Source organism: Onychomys torridus, chromosome 21, assembly GCF_903995425.1.
Source record: "Onychomys torridus chromosome 21, mOncTor1.1, whole genome shotgun sequence".
NCBI lineage: Eukaryota > Metazoa > Chordata > Mammalia > Rodentia > Cricetidae > Onychomys > Onychomys torridus.
Window position 1 is genome coordinate 19,184,062 of NC_050463.1, and position 18,286 is coordinate 19,202,347.

Here is an 18,286-nt window from a genome sequence, read left to right on the forward strand (position 1 = left end):
TCAATACTGACAGAGACGCCCTTTTTAATGTCACCAAGCCCAGGAATAAGTAGCTCTTTCCCCTCACCTCAACAGTCTTCAATTAGGAATGACAGTGACACAAGGTTGGGGTGCAGGGCTTGCCTTCTAGCTCTGTTATTTGTCCTCTCCCAGACAAACAGGTCCAAATTATAGAAGGCAACTTAGAGGGGCAGGCCAAGGTTTTGTGGTCTTTTAAAGAAATGTTACTTATAGATCTGACTGTGCACTTTAGTAGAGTGCATAGAATAAGAACTATGCACACACAGTCACAGCCCTAATACCACGGAAGTATTCATCCTGGAACACAGCTGTACAAGAGAAAAGACAAAAATCTCATGAGAAAAGACAAAAATCTAAACAACAACAATCAAACAGCCATTTCAGCCTCCAAATCACCAATCTACCAGGAAGAGAACTCAGGCACTGATGGCCTGGTTGGCCAGCTTAGCCTATTTATCAGTGTGGTCCCAGAGGGAGGCTTGAAGCCAGGTACTACACAGCACAGCACAGTACAGCACTCTTGCTAACTCTTCCTTCTGGAGACACTTGCACTCATTCATTTTAAATCATTTATTTAGTCTCCTAAGTTGAACTGAGGTGGGCCCCCAAACAATACGTAATTCTCAGCCCTAAATTGCCTTCTACAGCCACACTGATTTACCTATCGCTGACTTCACAGATGAACTTTAAATTTTATGCATCAAGTTCAAATATGCTACCTGTTCAATTACAGTGTAATAAATAAAAATCTTACCCAAATGACCTGCTATTTCAATCTACCTACTAGTATTAATGACAAATACACTTCTTGTACCCCAAAGCAGAAATCAACATTTTTCCGATACAAACCCAACCACTATTCTTGAAGTCACCATGTTCCATTAACGTTGTTAAATGTCACCACTCCAATCTTCAGCAGCAGCATCTAATATCCTGTGTCCAGCACCTGTATCCTCCCTAGACTAACCTGACTGCTATCATCTACCCTTTCTCCAATCTCTAATCCACTCACCAGTTTTTTGGTTTTTTAAATAACTAAATGTCCCAAGAAAGATGTGATGGCTTCTCATTAAAAAAACAAACAAGCAAACAAAAAACACTAAATACTAATACCCAGTCTAGCTTAATCAGAAGCCTCAGCCCTACACAGCTCAGGTACACTGTACATATGTCCAGCTCACAGTCTACTTGTCCTATTAAATTCTCTATTTAGCTAACCAATCCTTCAAGGTATCTTAAAAAAAAAAAAAAAGCCTCCCAAGCTTTTTATCCTACCCCCTCATCACTTCCCTTTAGTGACTCACGTTTGAAGCACCCACTTACTCCACACAGAAGGCATACTAATAAATCCCCACCACCTGCTGTCTTCCCGATGTACATAAAGCAGCCTCTCCTAGTCTCTATTAGTCCAGTATGGCAGCTGTTTTTGAGAATGTTCTGGCTCTAGACCAGAATCTATTCAGCCTGGCTCTTCTTATGGATCCTCAGGCTTTCAGGGCCAAGGAAAGACAAAGGAAGATGAAGAACAAATTACGAACTTTCCTTTCTTTTCTTTTTTCTTTCTTTTTTTTTTTTTAAAGATTGATTTATTATGTACACAGAAGAGGGCGCCAGATCTCATTACAGATGGTTGTGAGCCACCATGTGGTTGCTGGGAATTGAACTCAGGACCTCTGGAAGAGCAGTCATTGCTCTTACCCACTGAGCTATCTCTCCAGCCCACGAACTGTCTTTAAAGGAAAGAAATATAGTAACTATTTAGTTACAATGAAATAACCTTGCCCTCTTCACCCCTCCACATTCTATTACCTTGACAGTCAATACTATCACTCTAGGCACTCATTTCAATGTATTTTAAACTATTTGGGGGATTTTAAACTATCTTTAGGTTACAATTTTTAGCATCATCACTTCATGGAGACACACTTTAATCTCTAAAAATGAACAGTAACTAACAGCTGTATTTTGCAAAGTACTAGCATGTTCATATATACCTACAATCATTTTTATTATTGAAAAAAAGCAGGAACGCAGAAAGACAAGTGATAATAGCAAACACACAAAAGGGAAATTATGGCCAGTAAACCTGACATGTTGACTACTCCTCAGGGTACAAATTCTCCAATAGGAAAACACAAAATTAAAGCCACACGGAAATAATCATTCTCACCATTTTGGGAGGGACAAAGATACTCAAAATAGCAAATATAGACAAGAATACAGAGCTGTGCTGTCCAGGACAATAGCCACCAGCCGTATGTGCCTAGAAAGAATCTAACATGGGCTTAAAAATTGAGATTTACTATAGAATCCTTCCAGTCATTTTAAAATGCAAGGCTCATATGATTTCTGGTCAGCTCCAACCCTTTATATTCAAAATATATAACACTTGACTCCCATAATTTGTCCAGACAATATAATTCTGGAACGATACACTAATTTCTTTCTATACATTGATCATACTGTCTGAAAACAGACTATTTTTAAATATCCTGTAATAAATCATCAATAAGCTATTGTATAGACATCTGTGTATCCAAATTTGGTGATCACCCTGTATTTGAAAATCAAGGGGGTTGGGGATTTAGCTCAATGGTAGAGCGCTTGCCTAGCAAGCACAAGGCCCTGGGTTCGATCCTCAGCTCAAAAAAAAAAAAAAAAAAAAAAAAATCAAGCAGACCAGTAAAGACGGCTCAGTGGTTAAGAACACTGGCTACTCTCATAAAGTACCTGGGTTCAAATCTCAGCACCCACAGAGAGGCTAACAATCATTCATAACTTCAGTTCCTGATGATCCAACATCCTCTTCTGGCCTCCACAGGCACTGCATGCATGTAATATACAGACATACGTGCAAGCAGAACACCCATACACATAAAATAAAAAAATAATAAAAATAAAAGACATCAGCAAAACACACACACACACACACACACACACACACACACACACACACAAACTTGCACTACAGCATTAAGTGCAGACGAGCAAATAACCTCAATTACACACAAACCTATATTGGAAAGGAGTAATCTAAGTCATTATTGACCCTTGCAAATCTACACTACCCTAACAAACTAGATTTTGTTTATAAAGAAAAATTGAGAACTACTACACATTAAGCTAAAATTTGTTCTTACACTTTACAATTTAATCAAGACATTCCTGAGCTATTGAAAGCCAGTTTACCCAGGTTTAGGCTCATCAACCATTAAAATTTCAAATTAACCAAGTAAATTCTAAGAGGCTGTGGGTGTTCAGCTCAGCACTAGAGTGCAAGCTCGAGCCCCATCATCCCATCCCCAAAAAAGGAATGTGAAGGTTGACATGGATGGGATTAACATGGTGTCTTAGGTCATAAATGGAACTAATGTTCATTTTTATATTGTAAATAAATATAGCTGGGTAGTGGTGGTGCACACCTTTAATCCCAGCACTCGGGAGGCAAAGACAGGCAGATCTCTGTGAGACAGAGGCCAGCCTGGTCTAGAAATGGAGTCCCATGACAGCTAGAGCTACACAGAGAAACCCTGTCTCAAAAAACAAACAAACAAGCAAGCAAACACACACAAGTAAGTTCCCATTAAAGTAAAAACCTAATCTTGATTCACTGCAAGGAGAATCACAAATCTCACTGGCTCATAAATGAAAACATCACCGTGAATCAAAATTTGGAAAGACTCAGCTCTTTGAGATTAACACGGAAGGCTTGTACAACCTCTAAGACCAACCTCTTTCCCCAACAGTATCGCACCCACAACACTACAGAGCTTTTTGGGGCTACACCGCTGGCTACCCCAGGCAGGCAGAATGCAGCAAGCACTTTTCAGCAGGAGTAGGGCAGCATGCTGCAGAAATTCCCATTGCAGGGAAAGCAAGAGCACCTCGGGATACACCAGGGTCTTGGACTACAGGGAGCAGTGAGGAACAATCCAAGCACACAGCCCAATGAAAAACTGGCCCTGTCAGTCTTCCTTCCGCTCAACTCTCCAATAACCAGAACAGAAGTAGAAGACACAGGTCAGGGCAGTATTGCCAGACACTGCTGCTCAGCCACTAACCACTCAGCTATGTTCAGCTAAGAACAGAATGAGAACAAGGTCCTTTCCAACACAAACAACACAGTTCACAGATATTCCCTAGCCACTGGTTCTGAACCAAGGCAGGGCCCTCCTACCTAGGTATACTACTCTCCCCATCTCTCCCTATTGTCAATAACAGACCGCCCTGGAAGTGTGTTCTTCCCACTACCCCACTCCTTCCCCCACTCTCTCTCCTAGAAATTCACCTCTCTGAAGTTGGACAGTAAGTGGAAACACCCAAGTCCCTAGTTCAAGTACTGATTTTCTCTCTCTGAGTCCCATTCTAAACTGAAATTCATGTCTCTCATAAGTACAATTTCCTCTTTCTTAACACACTCCAATTTTCAGCCAATCATACAAAAACTCTTCCTTTCATTTTTTAAGACTAGTGAAGCTCAGCAAGACATAGGAGCACAAACCTGTGGTCCCAGCTACTTGAAAGACTGAGGCAGGGGGGGTCACGAGCCCTGGAGTTCCACGGCAGCCTAGGCAACACAGTGACAGCAAACAAAAACAGCTGGTAAGTTCTAATGGTTCTTAAATGCATATAGAAAGCATACACATCCTGGAAGGCTCTCTGAATGTTTGAGGCCAGCCCGAAAGAAAGTTCAGCTGTACAGTGAACCCAAGTGTGGCTGGCTATCTTGAATGTAAGATCTACTAGAGGTAGGGGATTTCGTCTTTCGTTCATGCCAGCCTGAAAGATACCGTGCACGCACAAAGCACTCAGCAAACCCAAGAATAACAGAGAGCCACATATTACATACATTACCACTGTGAACTTTTTACTTCTCTGTAGATTTTAGCCTAGAGTAAATGAGAACAGGAAGCATCCCAAACATTAAACTAACCATTTGGAGTTCAATTATTTCTCATCTGCAGGAAACTACAAAAGAGTAAATGTTCAGTAGAGAAATACCAGACCCTTACCTCAGAGGTAATGTTTTATTTGGGGTAGGAGGGCCTATACTGCCCAGAGGGTTAGACACTCTCAAGTAACAGATTAGCTCCTATGTTCTCCAACTCATAGGAACATCTAGTAACTATCTACCCCTTTGCAATATTTGCACATCACACCCAATGAAGAAAACAAAATACAATTCCACATAAGAACCAATGTTAGTACCCTCAATTACTTTGAAAAAAAATTTTTTTGAGACAGAAACAGGGATTCTCTGTGTAGTCCTATCTGTTCTGGAACTTGCTCTGTAGACCAGGCTGGACTTAGAGATGCACCTGCCTGCCTCCCCGAGTGCTGGGGGTATGCCACCACTGTCCAACGGCATCCTTCAGATTTTAAATTCATCCATGCATCCTTTGCTAATCCTGCTTCTTCTCAGGTACTCACCACCTATCAAATACAAACTACCCACATGCTTCACTTTCATTTATATTATAAATCTTACTCTATAAATCTGAGACTTTAAGCACCCTTTTAGTTCATTAGAAAAGAAAGGTTTCCTGTTTCCATGAGACAATGTATTTTTTACTAACAATCTATTTTGAAATGAAGGTCATTCTAAATAAACAGGGGGTCAGGGGGCACGAACATAGTGATTTTCCAACAACTACCCGGTCGACTAGTACAGTGAGTAGAGAACACCGAAAGCAAGCAACGACCACAAAAACACAGACAGGTAAGAAGCTGGGAAGATTGTCACCTGCCTGGCGTTCACAAATCCCTTCCTGTCTCCAGCGCCATGCACACAAACCAAACAGGCCTGTGCACTCCAGCAATCCTAGCTCTCAGGAGGTGGGGGCAGAGGGTCAGAAGTTCAAGGCTAACCTGAGATTTGAGGCCAGCATGCAATAAAGGAGATCCTGTCTAAAAGGGGGCAAGTGAGGGGGTGGGGTTGGGGTAGTAAAGTACAAATTATGGAACTTTAACTTGTACTCATTAACTGCTAGAAATTGGTCAGGTCTGTGAATTTAAGATGTTTTAAACTCACCAACTATAAACGCCAAAATCCAAATAGTCCCCAATTTTATTCTATCTTACCTTTACAGAGCAGAAAGATGGGAGTGGTCTAGATCACATATCTGGGATCTGCCCAAATTTCCAAAAACCTTATCACATATCCTCAGCTAATGAATACAATTCTGCTAACAGCTTATCTTGGCTATATTCTACAACAAAACTTTAAACAGCAGTATTCAGGGTCATACTAATGGCTTTTTTTTTTTCCGTGTTTTTGGTTTTTTGGGTTGTTTTTTTTTGTTTTGTTTTTTTGTTTTTTTTTTTTTTGAGACAGGCCTTGGCTATCCTGGAACTCACTCTGTAGACCAGGCTGGCCTCGAACTCACTACTAAGGCAGAGGCTAGGATTAATGGCCACCACCACCATCACCAATGCCCAGCTGGGTCATTCTAATTCTAAAATTAGTTCACTAAAGTAAAAGGTAAGAGCTGAAGAGATGCCTGGGGGAGTCAAGGTGCCTTGGCACAAAGTTTGATCCTAAGTTTGATGCTCCCAATTCCCATAGTGGGGAGAACAAGGTCTACCGTCCACTCACGTACCTTCAAAGTGACAAGTAGGAGGGTGTCGCCCCTCAACACACACCCTCGCAGATGTGTGCTACTGCACTCCCCTTCTCTCAAAAAATGAAAGAAAGAAAAACCAGGAACAAGGAAGAATCACTGGAAACCTAAAGCTATCACATTCTTCTAAATGTCTTCCCATTAATCATACCTGAAACTACTGCATGAATAAGTTCAATTAAATTCTAATGTTGGGGGGGAAAAACACAAACACACACAACCAAAAAGCCTTCTATTAGTCTTATACCACTGTTTGTTCCTAATTTCTCTTTTAGAGAAAAAAAAAAAAAAACAATAAATCATCAAAATTACATTTTGCAGAAAACAAAATGTTTTCTAAGAAGTTAATTTTATTCATTGTACTAATTTTTTTCTTTATTTTTATTTTATTTGGTTTTTCGAGACAGGCTTCTCTGTGTAGTTTTGGTGCCTGTCCTGGATCTCGCTCTGTAGCCCAGGCTGGCCTCGAACTCACAGAGATCTGCATGCTCTGCCTCCCCAGTGCTGGGACTAAAGTCATGCGCCACCACAGCCTGGCTCATTGTACTAATATTTTTTAAGGAGCCTTGCTCTGTAGCCTCTGAAACTTACTATCATCTCACCTCAACTTCCTGAGTGCCAGGAGAATAAAAATCCACCACTTTCCATGCAAGGTACTTTAAAATGATTACACATAACACATAAATACTCATGAAATACAGATCAAATATGTTACAACATCAATGGTAGGAGAGGAGAACATTCACTCCCAATATCATATACTATAAAAGTATTCACCAACTCATGTACAGGGACACGGACCTTCCACTCTTGGCTCTGATAGTCTGTAGTAAATCTCCCTATCTAGATGATACTAAGGCAGGCTGCCAAGAGATTGTCGATCCCAAAGGTTTCCACTAAAAACTACCCACCAGAGGAAACATTCAACTTTCAAGAGCTACTTTTTCTGACCATATCAACTTATGAATCAACTGTTCTTAGAAGCACAGCTCTTTAGACACCATCCCATTCCTTTTGATGATATAATCATAGGGGATTTAGTAATTATGTGACTTACTAACATGAAACAGCGTTTATTGACATGACCATCACAGAAACTAAAAAGGCTCTCTCACTCTTGGAATCTTCATAGAAACAAGATAACCAACATTAAAACACACGTGAAAACATACAATGACACATGAACACACAGGGTACCAGGCAGAAACTGTGTTAGAACTTTATGAGAGGTTTAAAAACAAAAACAAAAACACCACCAAATGAAGAGAAAACACAACCAATAAAAACAAGTAAAAACAGACAAGATTTAAAGTTTTAAGTGTAGAGAGAGCACACTCAGGGATAGAGAGCAATTAAGAACACTTGCTGCTCCTGTAGAGAGCCTGGGCTGGGTTCCCAACACCGAAATGAGAGGTCACAGTAGCCTGTAACTCCTGTTCCATGAGACCTCACGCCCTCTCACTCTCTCTTGCCCTCCACCAACACCAGGCACACACGTGGTGGTGTAGTGTGGACCATTTACACACAGGCAAGCAAACACTCATAACACAAACAATATAAAAATGAAGAGACAAGAATGGTGGTGACACACTGTAATTCCAAGAATCTGAAGCAGGAGGATGGATCACTTTGAGACCAACATAGGTTACAGTGAGCCCAAGGCAGCCTGAATTACATTTTGAGATGGCATCTCAAAGGGGAAGAAAAATCTTTTACAATTTTCGGGGGTGGGGGGGGCACACTAGCTAAATTCTAAACAGTAAAAGGAAAAAATTAAAGCTCTTCTGACAGCACACTCACTGTCCATTTGGAAGGCCTACAAAAGCATTTCTTTAAAGAAAAATAAATCACCATCTAGCTGGGTGTGGTGGTACAGGCCTTCAAGATCAGCACTTGGGAGACAGCGGCAGGTGTATCTCTGTGAGTTCAAGGCCAGTCTGGTCTACAGAGTGAGTTTCCACACCAGCTAGCTGGGGTTACATAATGAGCCCCCCAGGCCCAGGTCTTAAATAAAAATTATCACCTAAGTATTATTCCAAGTATGTGTTTTTTTATTTTAAGTCTCTATTTTTGGAAAATTCTATAATAATCAGAATAACCTCCATACTTATTTAGAGATGCTGTATTTCACAGCCAGCCTACAAAAGGAACTCTGTGATCGCACAACAGAGAAAGTAAATGAAATAATATCTATTAGCATTCAGTGGCCATGGCATGTTTCTACCAGAACACACTGTGACTTACACTCTCTTCACTGCACAATCTACCGATTCTCCATCCATAGAGTAACTCAAATATAAAGAGTTCCTGTGCTAATCCCACAATAAGCCTCAGTAATTCTCACATCACAGTAGCTGTAAACCTTTGTTAACAGAAAAAGAATGTTTCTCCCAAAATAGCTACAAAACACGAAGACAACTCAAATTCCCTAATAATCCCTTACACGGCTCCAGCCAGCTTTATTTTGATACATTAAACATGTGGGGCCTATTTTAAAAGTTCTCTTAACTGTGTTATCAAGACAGTTTCGTAGCTGTTTTTTAAGTTTCCAAGTTGTTTTTAGAAGCGCTTGAATACTGATGAATCTGAGCTGCTAGCAAATGCTTAAGAGGCCTTTTTTTTCCCCCCAAATAAGATCGGCAAGCTTTTTTTTTTCCCCCCAAATAAGATCGGCAAGCTTCCTGGGGTGCTAAATCTGGTATTAGAGGTCATGCAACTTTTTTAAAAATGAAGAAATAGTTCCAACATTCATCAAGCCTTCATTTGGAAAATTATTTCAGGGTTATTTTCACTCTATGTTTAATGATACTTCCCTCCCCGCAAAGGCTTTTAAAGTTTTAAGTATATAAAAGTGATCCGCCAAATAATACTGGTCAGTCTACTCTTAATGGACCTTCAATAGATTTGGGATAGAGTTCGTAGCAATTTAAGAAGTCCACTGTTAAGCACAACACCCTAAAATCTCGGACAGTGTTGGGGGTGGGGGGAGGACCACACACACACACAGACACGATCCGAGTCTGGTTAGGAGCAGCAAAAGAAACGGTTTAAAGCACTTTTAGGAGGCAAGAGGCACAGACAGAAAAGACAGAAAGATTTCACAAGGAAGTGAAGCCGAGCGCAGGGGAGGGCAGAAAGCGACCCGGAGAGCAAAAGGGAAAGGTGGTGTTTTCAAACCCGGAGTGCAGGACCGGCTGAGCCGCGGCCTGGGGTGGCCCGCGCGCCCATGGGCGCTGCCTACACGCCCCAGCGCTAGGGGAAGCAGCAGACTTCCGTGCGAGCCGGCAAACTCCTCGCTCGCCGTGGGGACCCCCCCTCCCCGCCCCAAAGCCTCGAGTGCGAGCGGAGGCGGCAGCCCGGGCCGGGGCCTAGCCCGGCACTCGGAACGCAAACTGGACGGACGGCCGTTCCCCACTCCGCTGGGCGCCGGGCGGCCTTACCTGAGGCGAACGGAGGAGGCGAGGTCTCGCGGGCTCGCCCGCCGCACAGCCGCCCGCGGCCCCCGGCTTCCTCCCAAGACGCGCCCCTGCCTCCGCCGCCGCTGCGCCCTCGGGGGCTCGGCCACCGCCGCCGCCCGGGCTGTTTACACCGTTCGGCCCCTCACGCCGCCGCCGCCGCCTTCTCTCCAGCCCAGCGCCGCTGCCGACTCGGCCGCCGCCACCTCCTCCGCCGCAGCCTGGTCTCTCTGGAGCATCTTCCAGCCACCGGACACGGAGAAACACAGACTTCCAACCGCGCCGGCAGAAAACTCCCCCGCAACTGCCAGGGGAGGGGACCAGGCGGTCAGAGCACCAGCGGCTTTTCCGCCATTGAGCAGCGGCCGCACCGCTCCTTCTGCAACCCCCTCCCCGCACCGCCGCCTTTCTCCGCCCCTCCTCAGGCTCCGCCCCCTGCAGCCACCCATTGGGACTCGGCGCGTGTCGCTACGGCTCACTGTTTGCTGAAAGGCATGTCAATCTCCGTTCTCCCGCCCAGTCCGGCCCCCAGTACCCTCTGTGCTTCGCTTTCCCCGCCCACGCGGCCCCGCCTCTGTGACTTTAATTTCCCATTGGGCGTCATTGCCCACCTTTAATTGGCAAGGTCAACTATCCATCAAACACCGCCCCTCAGCGAGGCCCAACCCTTTATTACCATTTACTTTATTCAGCCCCGCCTCCGCTTTGCTCTACCTCCCGACGTCACCGGCCTGCCCACCCCAGCAGCCATAGGTAGAGTCCTCCGTCTGTCAAATTACGCCCACTTGGAGACCGGTTCCCTTATCTGATTGGTCAGAATGGAGGCCTGAGCCTCCGGTCATTGGCTTGCTCTGCTTGTCCGTCACTAAACCAATTTTCCAAGTCCGTCACTCCGGGTTTTTTTAAATGAACGCGCAAAAGTATTCTAAAAGCGATTGGCTAGTCTTCGGAAGCAGCCAAGCCCCGAGCCTGCGGCCCCTGAAGTTCTGTGACCTCTAAGCCTCGCGGAAAACGAACACCATAAAAGAACCAACGGGCAGGCCACTAATAGGTGGAGGTTGGTCCCACCCGGAGTAGAGCGAGCCGGCTCCTGATTGGCTAGAAAAGTGCCCCTAGGTTCTCATTGGAAGAGATAGACGCTTCTCTTCGGCGTTGAGACTTGGAGAGCAGAGAGAAGGTCGAGAAGGGGACTGGAAAGAGACGTTGTTTTGTTTCGGCCACGGGTGGGGAGCACGCGGGAATGGAAAACTGGCACATAGGGCACTGGGGAGGTGGTGCCGGGAGGGGGAAAGGCCCGGATGTGCCCTAACAATGAAATCATCTCTGGCCAATCAGTGCCCCATTGTTGGGATACCTGCATGACCTGTCTCCGGCAGGGGAGAGTGGGCGGGAAGTTGAGAAGGTTGAAAAGCCACTTGAGAAAATGGGACAGGTAATCCCTTCAGGAGGATTTTGTGATGGTTCAGATTGTCCTCATGTCTTCTTTACCAGGACCGCCTACCGTTCAGCTCTTGGCAGTTGCGTGTTTTGTTTCGGAAGCGCTGATTTTTAAAACTCCTTTCTGGGCTCTTGACATTCACCAGGTCATTCCCCTCTTTAAAGAGCACCTGCTGTTTGCTAGGCATGGTGGATAAAATGGAGATACAAAAGTAAACTGGCAGCTAGTCCCAGGCCGGGATGGTAGGTGATCACTGAAAGGTGTGTTTAGAGTAGTGATGATATAAAGGATTCTCCCTGTGGGTATGATTCACGAAAACCGGGATGAATCCAGAATAAATTACATGAGTTCTTTCTATACGGCAGATGAAGGAAATGGTCATCCAGCAATCAGATTTGGCTAGAAAGTGAACCAGATTAATTCCTCCAAATGAAAGTGTAATGGGGCATTTAAACGTTCTCCTTAAGAGACTTTTAAACACACAAGGGTGGATATACACACAAGTCTTTGAAATACATTTTAAACCTCATTCATGCTTAAGTATACATTAGTTGGGACAATTTGCTCGGCTTTGGAAAGAAGGGCATATTTCTGAAGCAGTTGCCACAGTGAAAGTGGCAGAAATAAACACTTGATTGCAATTCAGATGTTCTGGAACCTCAAGGATAAGAATGGTGTCTTGGGATTGGGGATTTAGCTCAGTGGTAGAGCGCTTGCCCAAGGCCCTGGGTTCAGTCCTCAGCTCCGGCAAAAAAAAAAAAAAAAAAAAAAGGTGTCTTAGGGTTTTTATTGCTGCAATGAAACACCATGACCAAAAAGAAACTTGGGGAGGACAGGGTTTATTGGGATTACACATTCACTTTGTATCTAGTCCATCATTGAAGGAAGTCAAGACAGGAACTCAAACAGGACAGGAACCTGGAGGCAGGAGCTGATGCAGAGGCTGTGGAGAGGAGCTGCTTACTGGCTGGCTCTGCAAGGCTTGCTCAGCCTGCTTTCTTATAGAATCCAGGACCACCAGCCCAGGAGTAGCCATACCCACCATGTGCTAGGCCCTCCCCAATCAATTACTAATTAAGAAAATGCTCTACAGGCTGGCCCACAGTCAGATCTTAGGGAGTCATTTCCTCTCAAGGTTTCGCCTCTCAGACGACTATAGCTTGTGTCAAGTGGGCATAAGTCTAGCCAGTACAGATGGTGTTTTTACAGCACAGTGGGCAAACAGCCAGTTAGCACCAGAATCACCTGAGAGTCTGAGGTTCATTCATGCCTACAGAACCCAGAACTCGGAATAAAGCTCAGATAGGTACATTTTCATTTTATCCATTGTGAATCCGGGGATTGAACTTCAAAGGGTAATTTTTTAAGATAATTCTTCAGGTGCTGGGTCTTTTGTTTGCTTGTTTTTGTTCGTTCTGGGTTTGGTTTCTTGACTTTGTTTTGCACACCAACTCTTAGACCCAATGGCACTGAGAATTGGAGACAGCCATGTAAATTCATTTTCTCCATTCTTACGTACTGTAAGGTGAGCATCAGTGAAGAAAAGGAAGTAGCCCTAATTTTGTTTCTCACTGTCCCTTCAAGGATCCATACTATGGGATCAAAAAGGTCTAATTTTAATTCGGGGTGTGTGTGTGTGTGTGTGTGTGTGTGTGTGTGTGTGTGTGCAAGTGTACATGTTTGTGTGTGGGGTGGAAGTCCAAAAGGCAATGGAGTCCATTCTAGGTCCCAGAGACGGAAACTCAGGTCATCAGACTTGGTGGCAGGCTCCTTTACCTGCAGATCCATCTTTATCAGTCTAGGAAGTGTTATGTAAACGACTCAGAGAACAGATTTCCTAAAATCACACCTTTGCTTGGGACGACTTATAGAGGGAGACTGGAGTCTAAGACCTCACTTTCCAAAATAGGGACCACGCTAAAAAGGAAACAATAAGGACTGTTGGGTACCCTTGTGCTTGAAGCCCCAGGCAACCACAGATAGGCAGCAGAGCACTTTCCTGCCCTGCTTGACCTCCTCTCACCTTCCTTTGGCAGACCCTAAAAAGTGGTTCAGTCCTGTGACTGGGCTGATGACTACATGTCTTTTTTTCTTTTCTTTCTTTTTTCTTTTTTTGTTTTTTGAGACAGGGTTTCTCTGTGTATCTTTGCGCCTTTCCTGGAATTCGCTTGGTAGCCCAGGCTGGCCTCGAACTCACAGAGATCCACCTGCCTCTGCCTCCCGCTACATGTCATTCTTTAATCACTAAAAATAAAACATACTGAGGTTTTGTTTTGGGTCTAAGAATACAATGAGATCACAGACAAAAACAATTAGGTTAACTTTCTTGTATAAGTTACTCAGATTTAAGTAACTCAAACTAAGCCCTTCAAGAAAGCCCAAGAAGATGCGTAAGTTTAAACAGCGGTGTGTGTCATGGTAGATATGTAATGTGTCCTACACAATGAGTACTGTCGTAATGGGTTCTGAAACTACTTATTCCACCTTTCTCTAAACCAGATGAAGTGCTCTTGACACTCCTGGTAATGGATAGTACTCCCCAAGATGACATTTAAAATTGAAATAATACTAAGTGTAAAGTAGAAAGCCATTCAGATTTAGAGGATCTCTTAATTTCTTTATGTTTGGGAGGGTTTCACTTTGGTTTGTTTTGAAACAGTGTCTCTTTCTTGATGTACCCCTGGCTGGCCTGGAACTCGCCATGTAGACCAGGCTGGGCCTACCTCCTGGGTACCAGGATTAAAAGTGTACACTGCTGCTCCAGCTCTGGGGTTCTGGGTTTTAAAATAAGACATCGAGACTGGGAAGATGACCTCAGTTGTAAAGAGCTTGCCAGGCAAGCCCTACAGTCTGACTTCCATCCCTAGAATGTATATAATAAAAAGCTGAGTTTGGTGGCACTGGATTCCAGTCTAAGCACCGGGAAGTGCCTAGTCTAATGGGGGCACGTAGGGAAACAATACCCTCCCCTGTTGGGAGATTCTTGATTACACTGTGTAAAGATGTGTCACTGTGATTGGTTTAATAAAAAGCTAAACAGCTAGGCAGGAGGTACAAGCGGGACTTCTGGACAAGAGAACTCTGGGAAGAAGAAAGGGGGAGTCACCAGCCAGATGAGGAGGAAGCAGGACAGGCAAAATGAAGATGAGGTAACAAGTGTGTGGAAGAATGTAGATTTTTCAAAAATGTGGGTTAAGTTATAAGAACTAGTTAAAAACAAGCCCAAGCTAAGGCCGAGCTTTCGTAATTAATAATAAGTCTCTGTATCTTTTTTTTTTTTTTTTTTTTTGTGAGCTGGCAGTCCAAAGGAACACACACACACACACACACACACACACACACACACACACACACACACAAATAAAATATCAGATAATCACTTGTTTCCAACGAATTTGGATGGTCTCTAAGTCCATCCTGGACACAATGTTTCCAACACCACATTGTTACTTCAGAGTTTAACTAGACAATGGTTTATAGCAGTACCTAATGACAGTCTACTTTGTGTTGGGAATCTTCATATGTTTCACGTTGAGAAAGTATTATCTGTGTCCCTATTTCACACAAATTACTGAGCTCTCTTGAGGCACTTTGGTGTCAAACTTGAAGTACCTTGATTTGAGTACATTAAAATCCTGGGATTGAACCTAAATCCTCACAAGTGGTAGGCCAGTGCTCTACCATGGTGGTACACACCTGAAATCTCAGCACCTGGGAGGTGGAAGCAAGAGGGTCAGTAGTGGAAGGCTATCCTTGGCTACACATCAAGTTTGAGGCCAGCCTGGGCCACATGAGACCCTATCTCAAGAGAATAAAATGAAAATCAGTCTTTAGGCGGTGGTGGCACATGCCTGTAATCCCAGCACTTGGGAGGTAGAGGCAGGCGGATCTCTGTGAGTTCGAGGCCAGCCTGGTCTCCAAAGTGAGTTCCAGGAAAGGCGCAAAGATACACAGAGAAACCCTGTCTCGAAAAACCAAAAAAAGAAAAAAAAAAAAAAAAAAGAAAATCAGTCTCTCACTGCACATACTAAGAATCCATGGAGCTGGGTAGTGTGACAGGCACTGCTGGCCTTCAGATGGGGTCTTGTTGTGTTGTTTACGTTGGAACTTAACTACATAGCCAAGGCTGGCCTCAAACATATAGCATCCCTACTGCTTTATCTCCCCAAATTCTGGGATTACAAACATGATCCACCGTGACTGGTGGACCATTCTATTTTCTTAGAAATGTTTGACTTTCATTTTCCTAAAACTACATTTTTTTCCCTTCAAAATGCTTCAGTATTTCCAGATGATAACCACTTCAGATTGGGCGGTGTATGTCTAGGTACATGGACATTGAGCAAGAAGTGAACTATACATTTAAAAAAAACAACCCCAAAACTACCCTAAAAATCCCTGGAGGCTAGAGAGATGACGCTCCCAGTGGACCAGGATTGGATTCCCAGCACCCACAGGACAACTTACATCTCCAGTTCCCAGGTATCCAACACCCTCTTCTGTCCTCTGAGGACAGAGCAACATGCAGGTCAAACATACACATAAACTAAATTTGAGTCTTTTTTTTTTTTTTAAACCACAAGAAGCTGGCTTATGCTCCGCATATGGCAGGGTTTATTACAACATTAAAATCATATTTAAATTCTTGCCTTCATGAGGAGAAATATCTTCTTAAACTTTTAACCAGAAAACTTGCACCATAGCTAAACTCTCTAGAGACAGGAATTGACAGAGGTAGCTGTGATGTCCCCAGCAGTACTTCTGGAGGCTTACTGCAGACTCAGTTAAGATGCCCAGATTCAGGGTAGTATGGTGAGGAAGTCACATGACCATCCCTAACTGCAAGATGGTTAAAGAAGTCTGTTTACAGCAGAGATTCTCGGGGATTACTGAGCAAAGTCACCTGAAGGATGCCCCAATACCTAGACTGCTAACCCCACCCCTGGAGTTTCTAAATTTATAGCTCTCAGTTTAGGGTCCGAGGATTTGGGTTTCCCAGGTGACGCTGGGGCTCTGATCTAGTGTGATGGTTGTCTACCTGAGTACATCTAGAATTAACTAAAACCCAAGTGGCTGGGAACATCTGTGAGGGTTTTTGTTTGTTTTTTGTTTTTTGTTTTTTGTTTTTTGTTTTTTGTTTTTTTTCTTAACTAAATTATTTGAAGTGGTAGGACCCACTTTTAATTCCCATTGAGTTGGGAAGAGCCACCTTTAATCCAGATCTTTTGAGGTGAGAAGAGCTGTATTTAATCTGGGCCACACTTTCTGCTGGCAATATATAAAAAGGACATGGAAGAAGGAAGCTACCGCTCCTTGCCTGCTTGCTCTCTCGAATGCTGGCAAGTCCATTCCTTTACTGGCATTAGATCCTACTTCCTCAGGATTCTGGTGTACACTGAAGATAAGCTGAGACATCCAGCCTCATGGATTGGACAACTACTGGATTCTTGGACATTCCATTGGTAGACAGCCATTGTTGGAGTGGCTGGACCACAGCCTGTAAGCCATTCCAGTAAATCCCATACATATATACGCTTATGTATGTATGTGTGTGTGTGTGTGTGTGTGTGTGTATGTATATATATATATATATATATATATATATATATATATTTGTGTTCATATAAATACATATGTATATATACTTTTTTCATTCTATAAATTCTATTCCTCTAGAGAAACCTAATTAATTTATCTGGGACCACATTTTAGGCACTTCTGGCTTGGGCTAAGAAGGTAGTTCAGTGGTAGAGAGTGTGTCTAGCATACATGAGGCCATGGGTTCATCTCCAGCACCACTGTGGCTTAGGCTACTCAGGATCTATGGCTTGCTATTGATATGTCAGTACCAGAAATATGGCCCTATTGGCATTTATAAGCACTTTCACAGCTGTCTTCTGTTTTAACTATGTATAGATGCAAATATACCCAGACAGAGGCAAAATCCAGATGACTGACTGTACAGACACCAGTAGGTCTCAATATACCCAGCCCTTTCTTTCCAGAGCTCTTAAGAACCTTAGGCTCTGTGATACTAAGGCTTCATGCTTTCCAGCTTCCATTAAAGTCACGTGGATCCAATGTTGCAGATAATGCTTTCACTAAACTGCATGTAACTCATCTCTCACCAAATGCATTCCAGCCCAGCAGGAAATGAGCAGTATGGTCAGATTTGGCATGTTAGGCAGGTTTTAATGAAGAACAATTCCAAGCTAGGCCGAGGTCAGCCATCCAGTCTGACCTAGTGTTAGCTGCAGAGCTACATGTCAGCCTTCATGCATATGTCCAAAGGGATGAGAGTGGAGAGTGACTATAGAAACATATGGCCAGCAGGGACTTGTGTAGCCAGGAACAGCGGCTCACATCCCCAGCATTTGGGGGGGGGGGGGGAAGGCAGGAGGATTCATCATAAGTTCAAAGACTAAACACGAGAGAGTTTTGAAAAGGTAAGAAAGGAGGTGTGAGTACAGATGGTCTCCTCACAAGAACCCAGATGTGTGGAGAAAGACAAGATAAACCCTCTACAATGGAAAGAGAGTTTCCCAGTCTCACATCTTCCTTCCCTATCATCTCTGGCTAGAATGATCCACTGGCCTGAACTACCGGAAACCAGAGGACCACTACTATGGTTTGTATTGATTACCAACAGGATCAGGAGATCTCTGGGCATGTGTGTGAGAGATGATCTAAATCAGGTCAAGTGAGGTGAGCAAACTCACCCGAAATATGGGCAACACCCTTCTTTGGACTGA

General features: G+C 43.7%; 1 protein-coding gene across 7 annotated transcripts in view; it reads right to left on the reverse strand.

The window, feature by feature from the left end:
* Positions 1-10,484, reverse strand: part of Ppm1b (protein phosphatase, Mg2+/Mn2+ dependent 1B) — a 75,763-nt gene extending 65,279 nt beyond the window's left edge. For all 7 annotated transcript variants that reach the window (XM_036170662.1, XM_036170659.1, XM_036170660.1 and 4 more), the window contains exon 1: positions 10,082-10,484. The gene's annotated coding sequence lies outside the window, so the exon portion shown is untranslated. The remainder of the gene's footprint in view (positions 1-10,081) is intronic.
* Between the last annotated feature and the right edge of the window lie 7,802 nt (positions 10,485-18,286).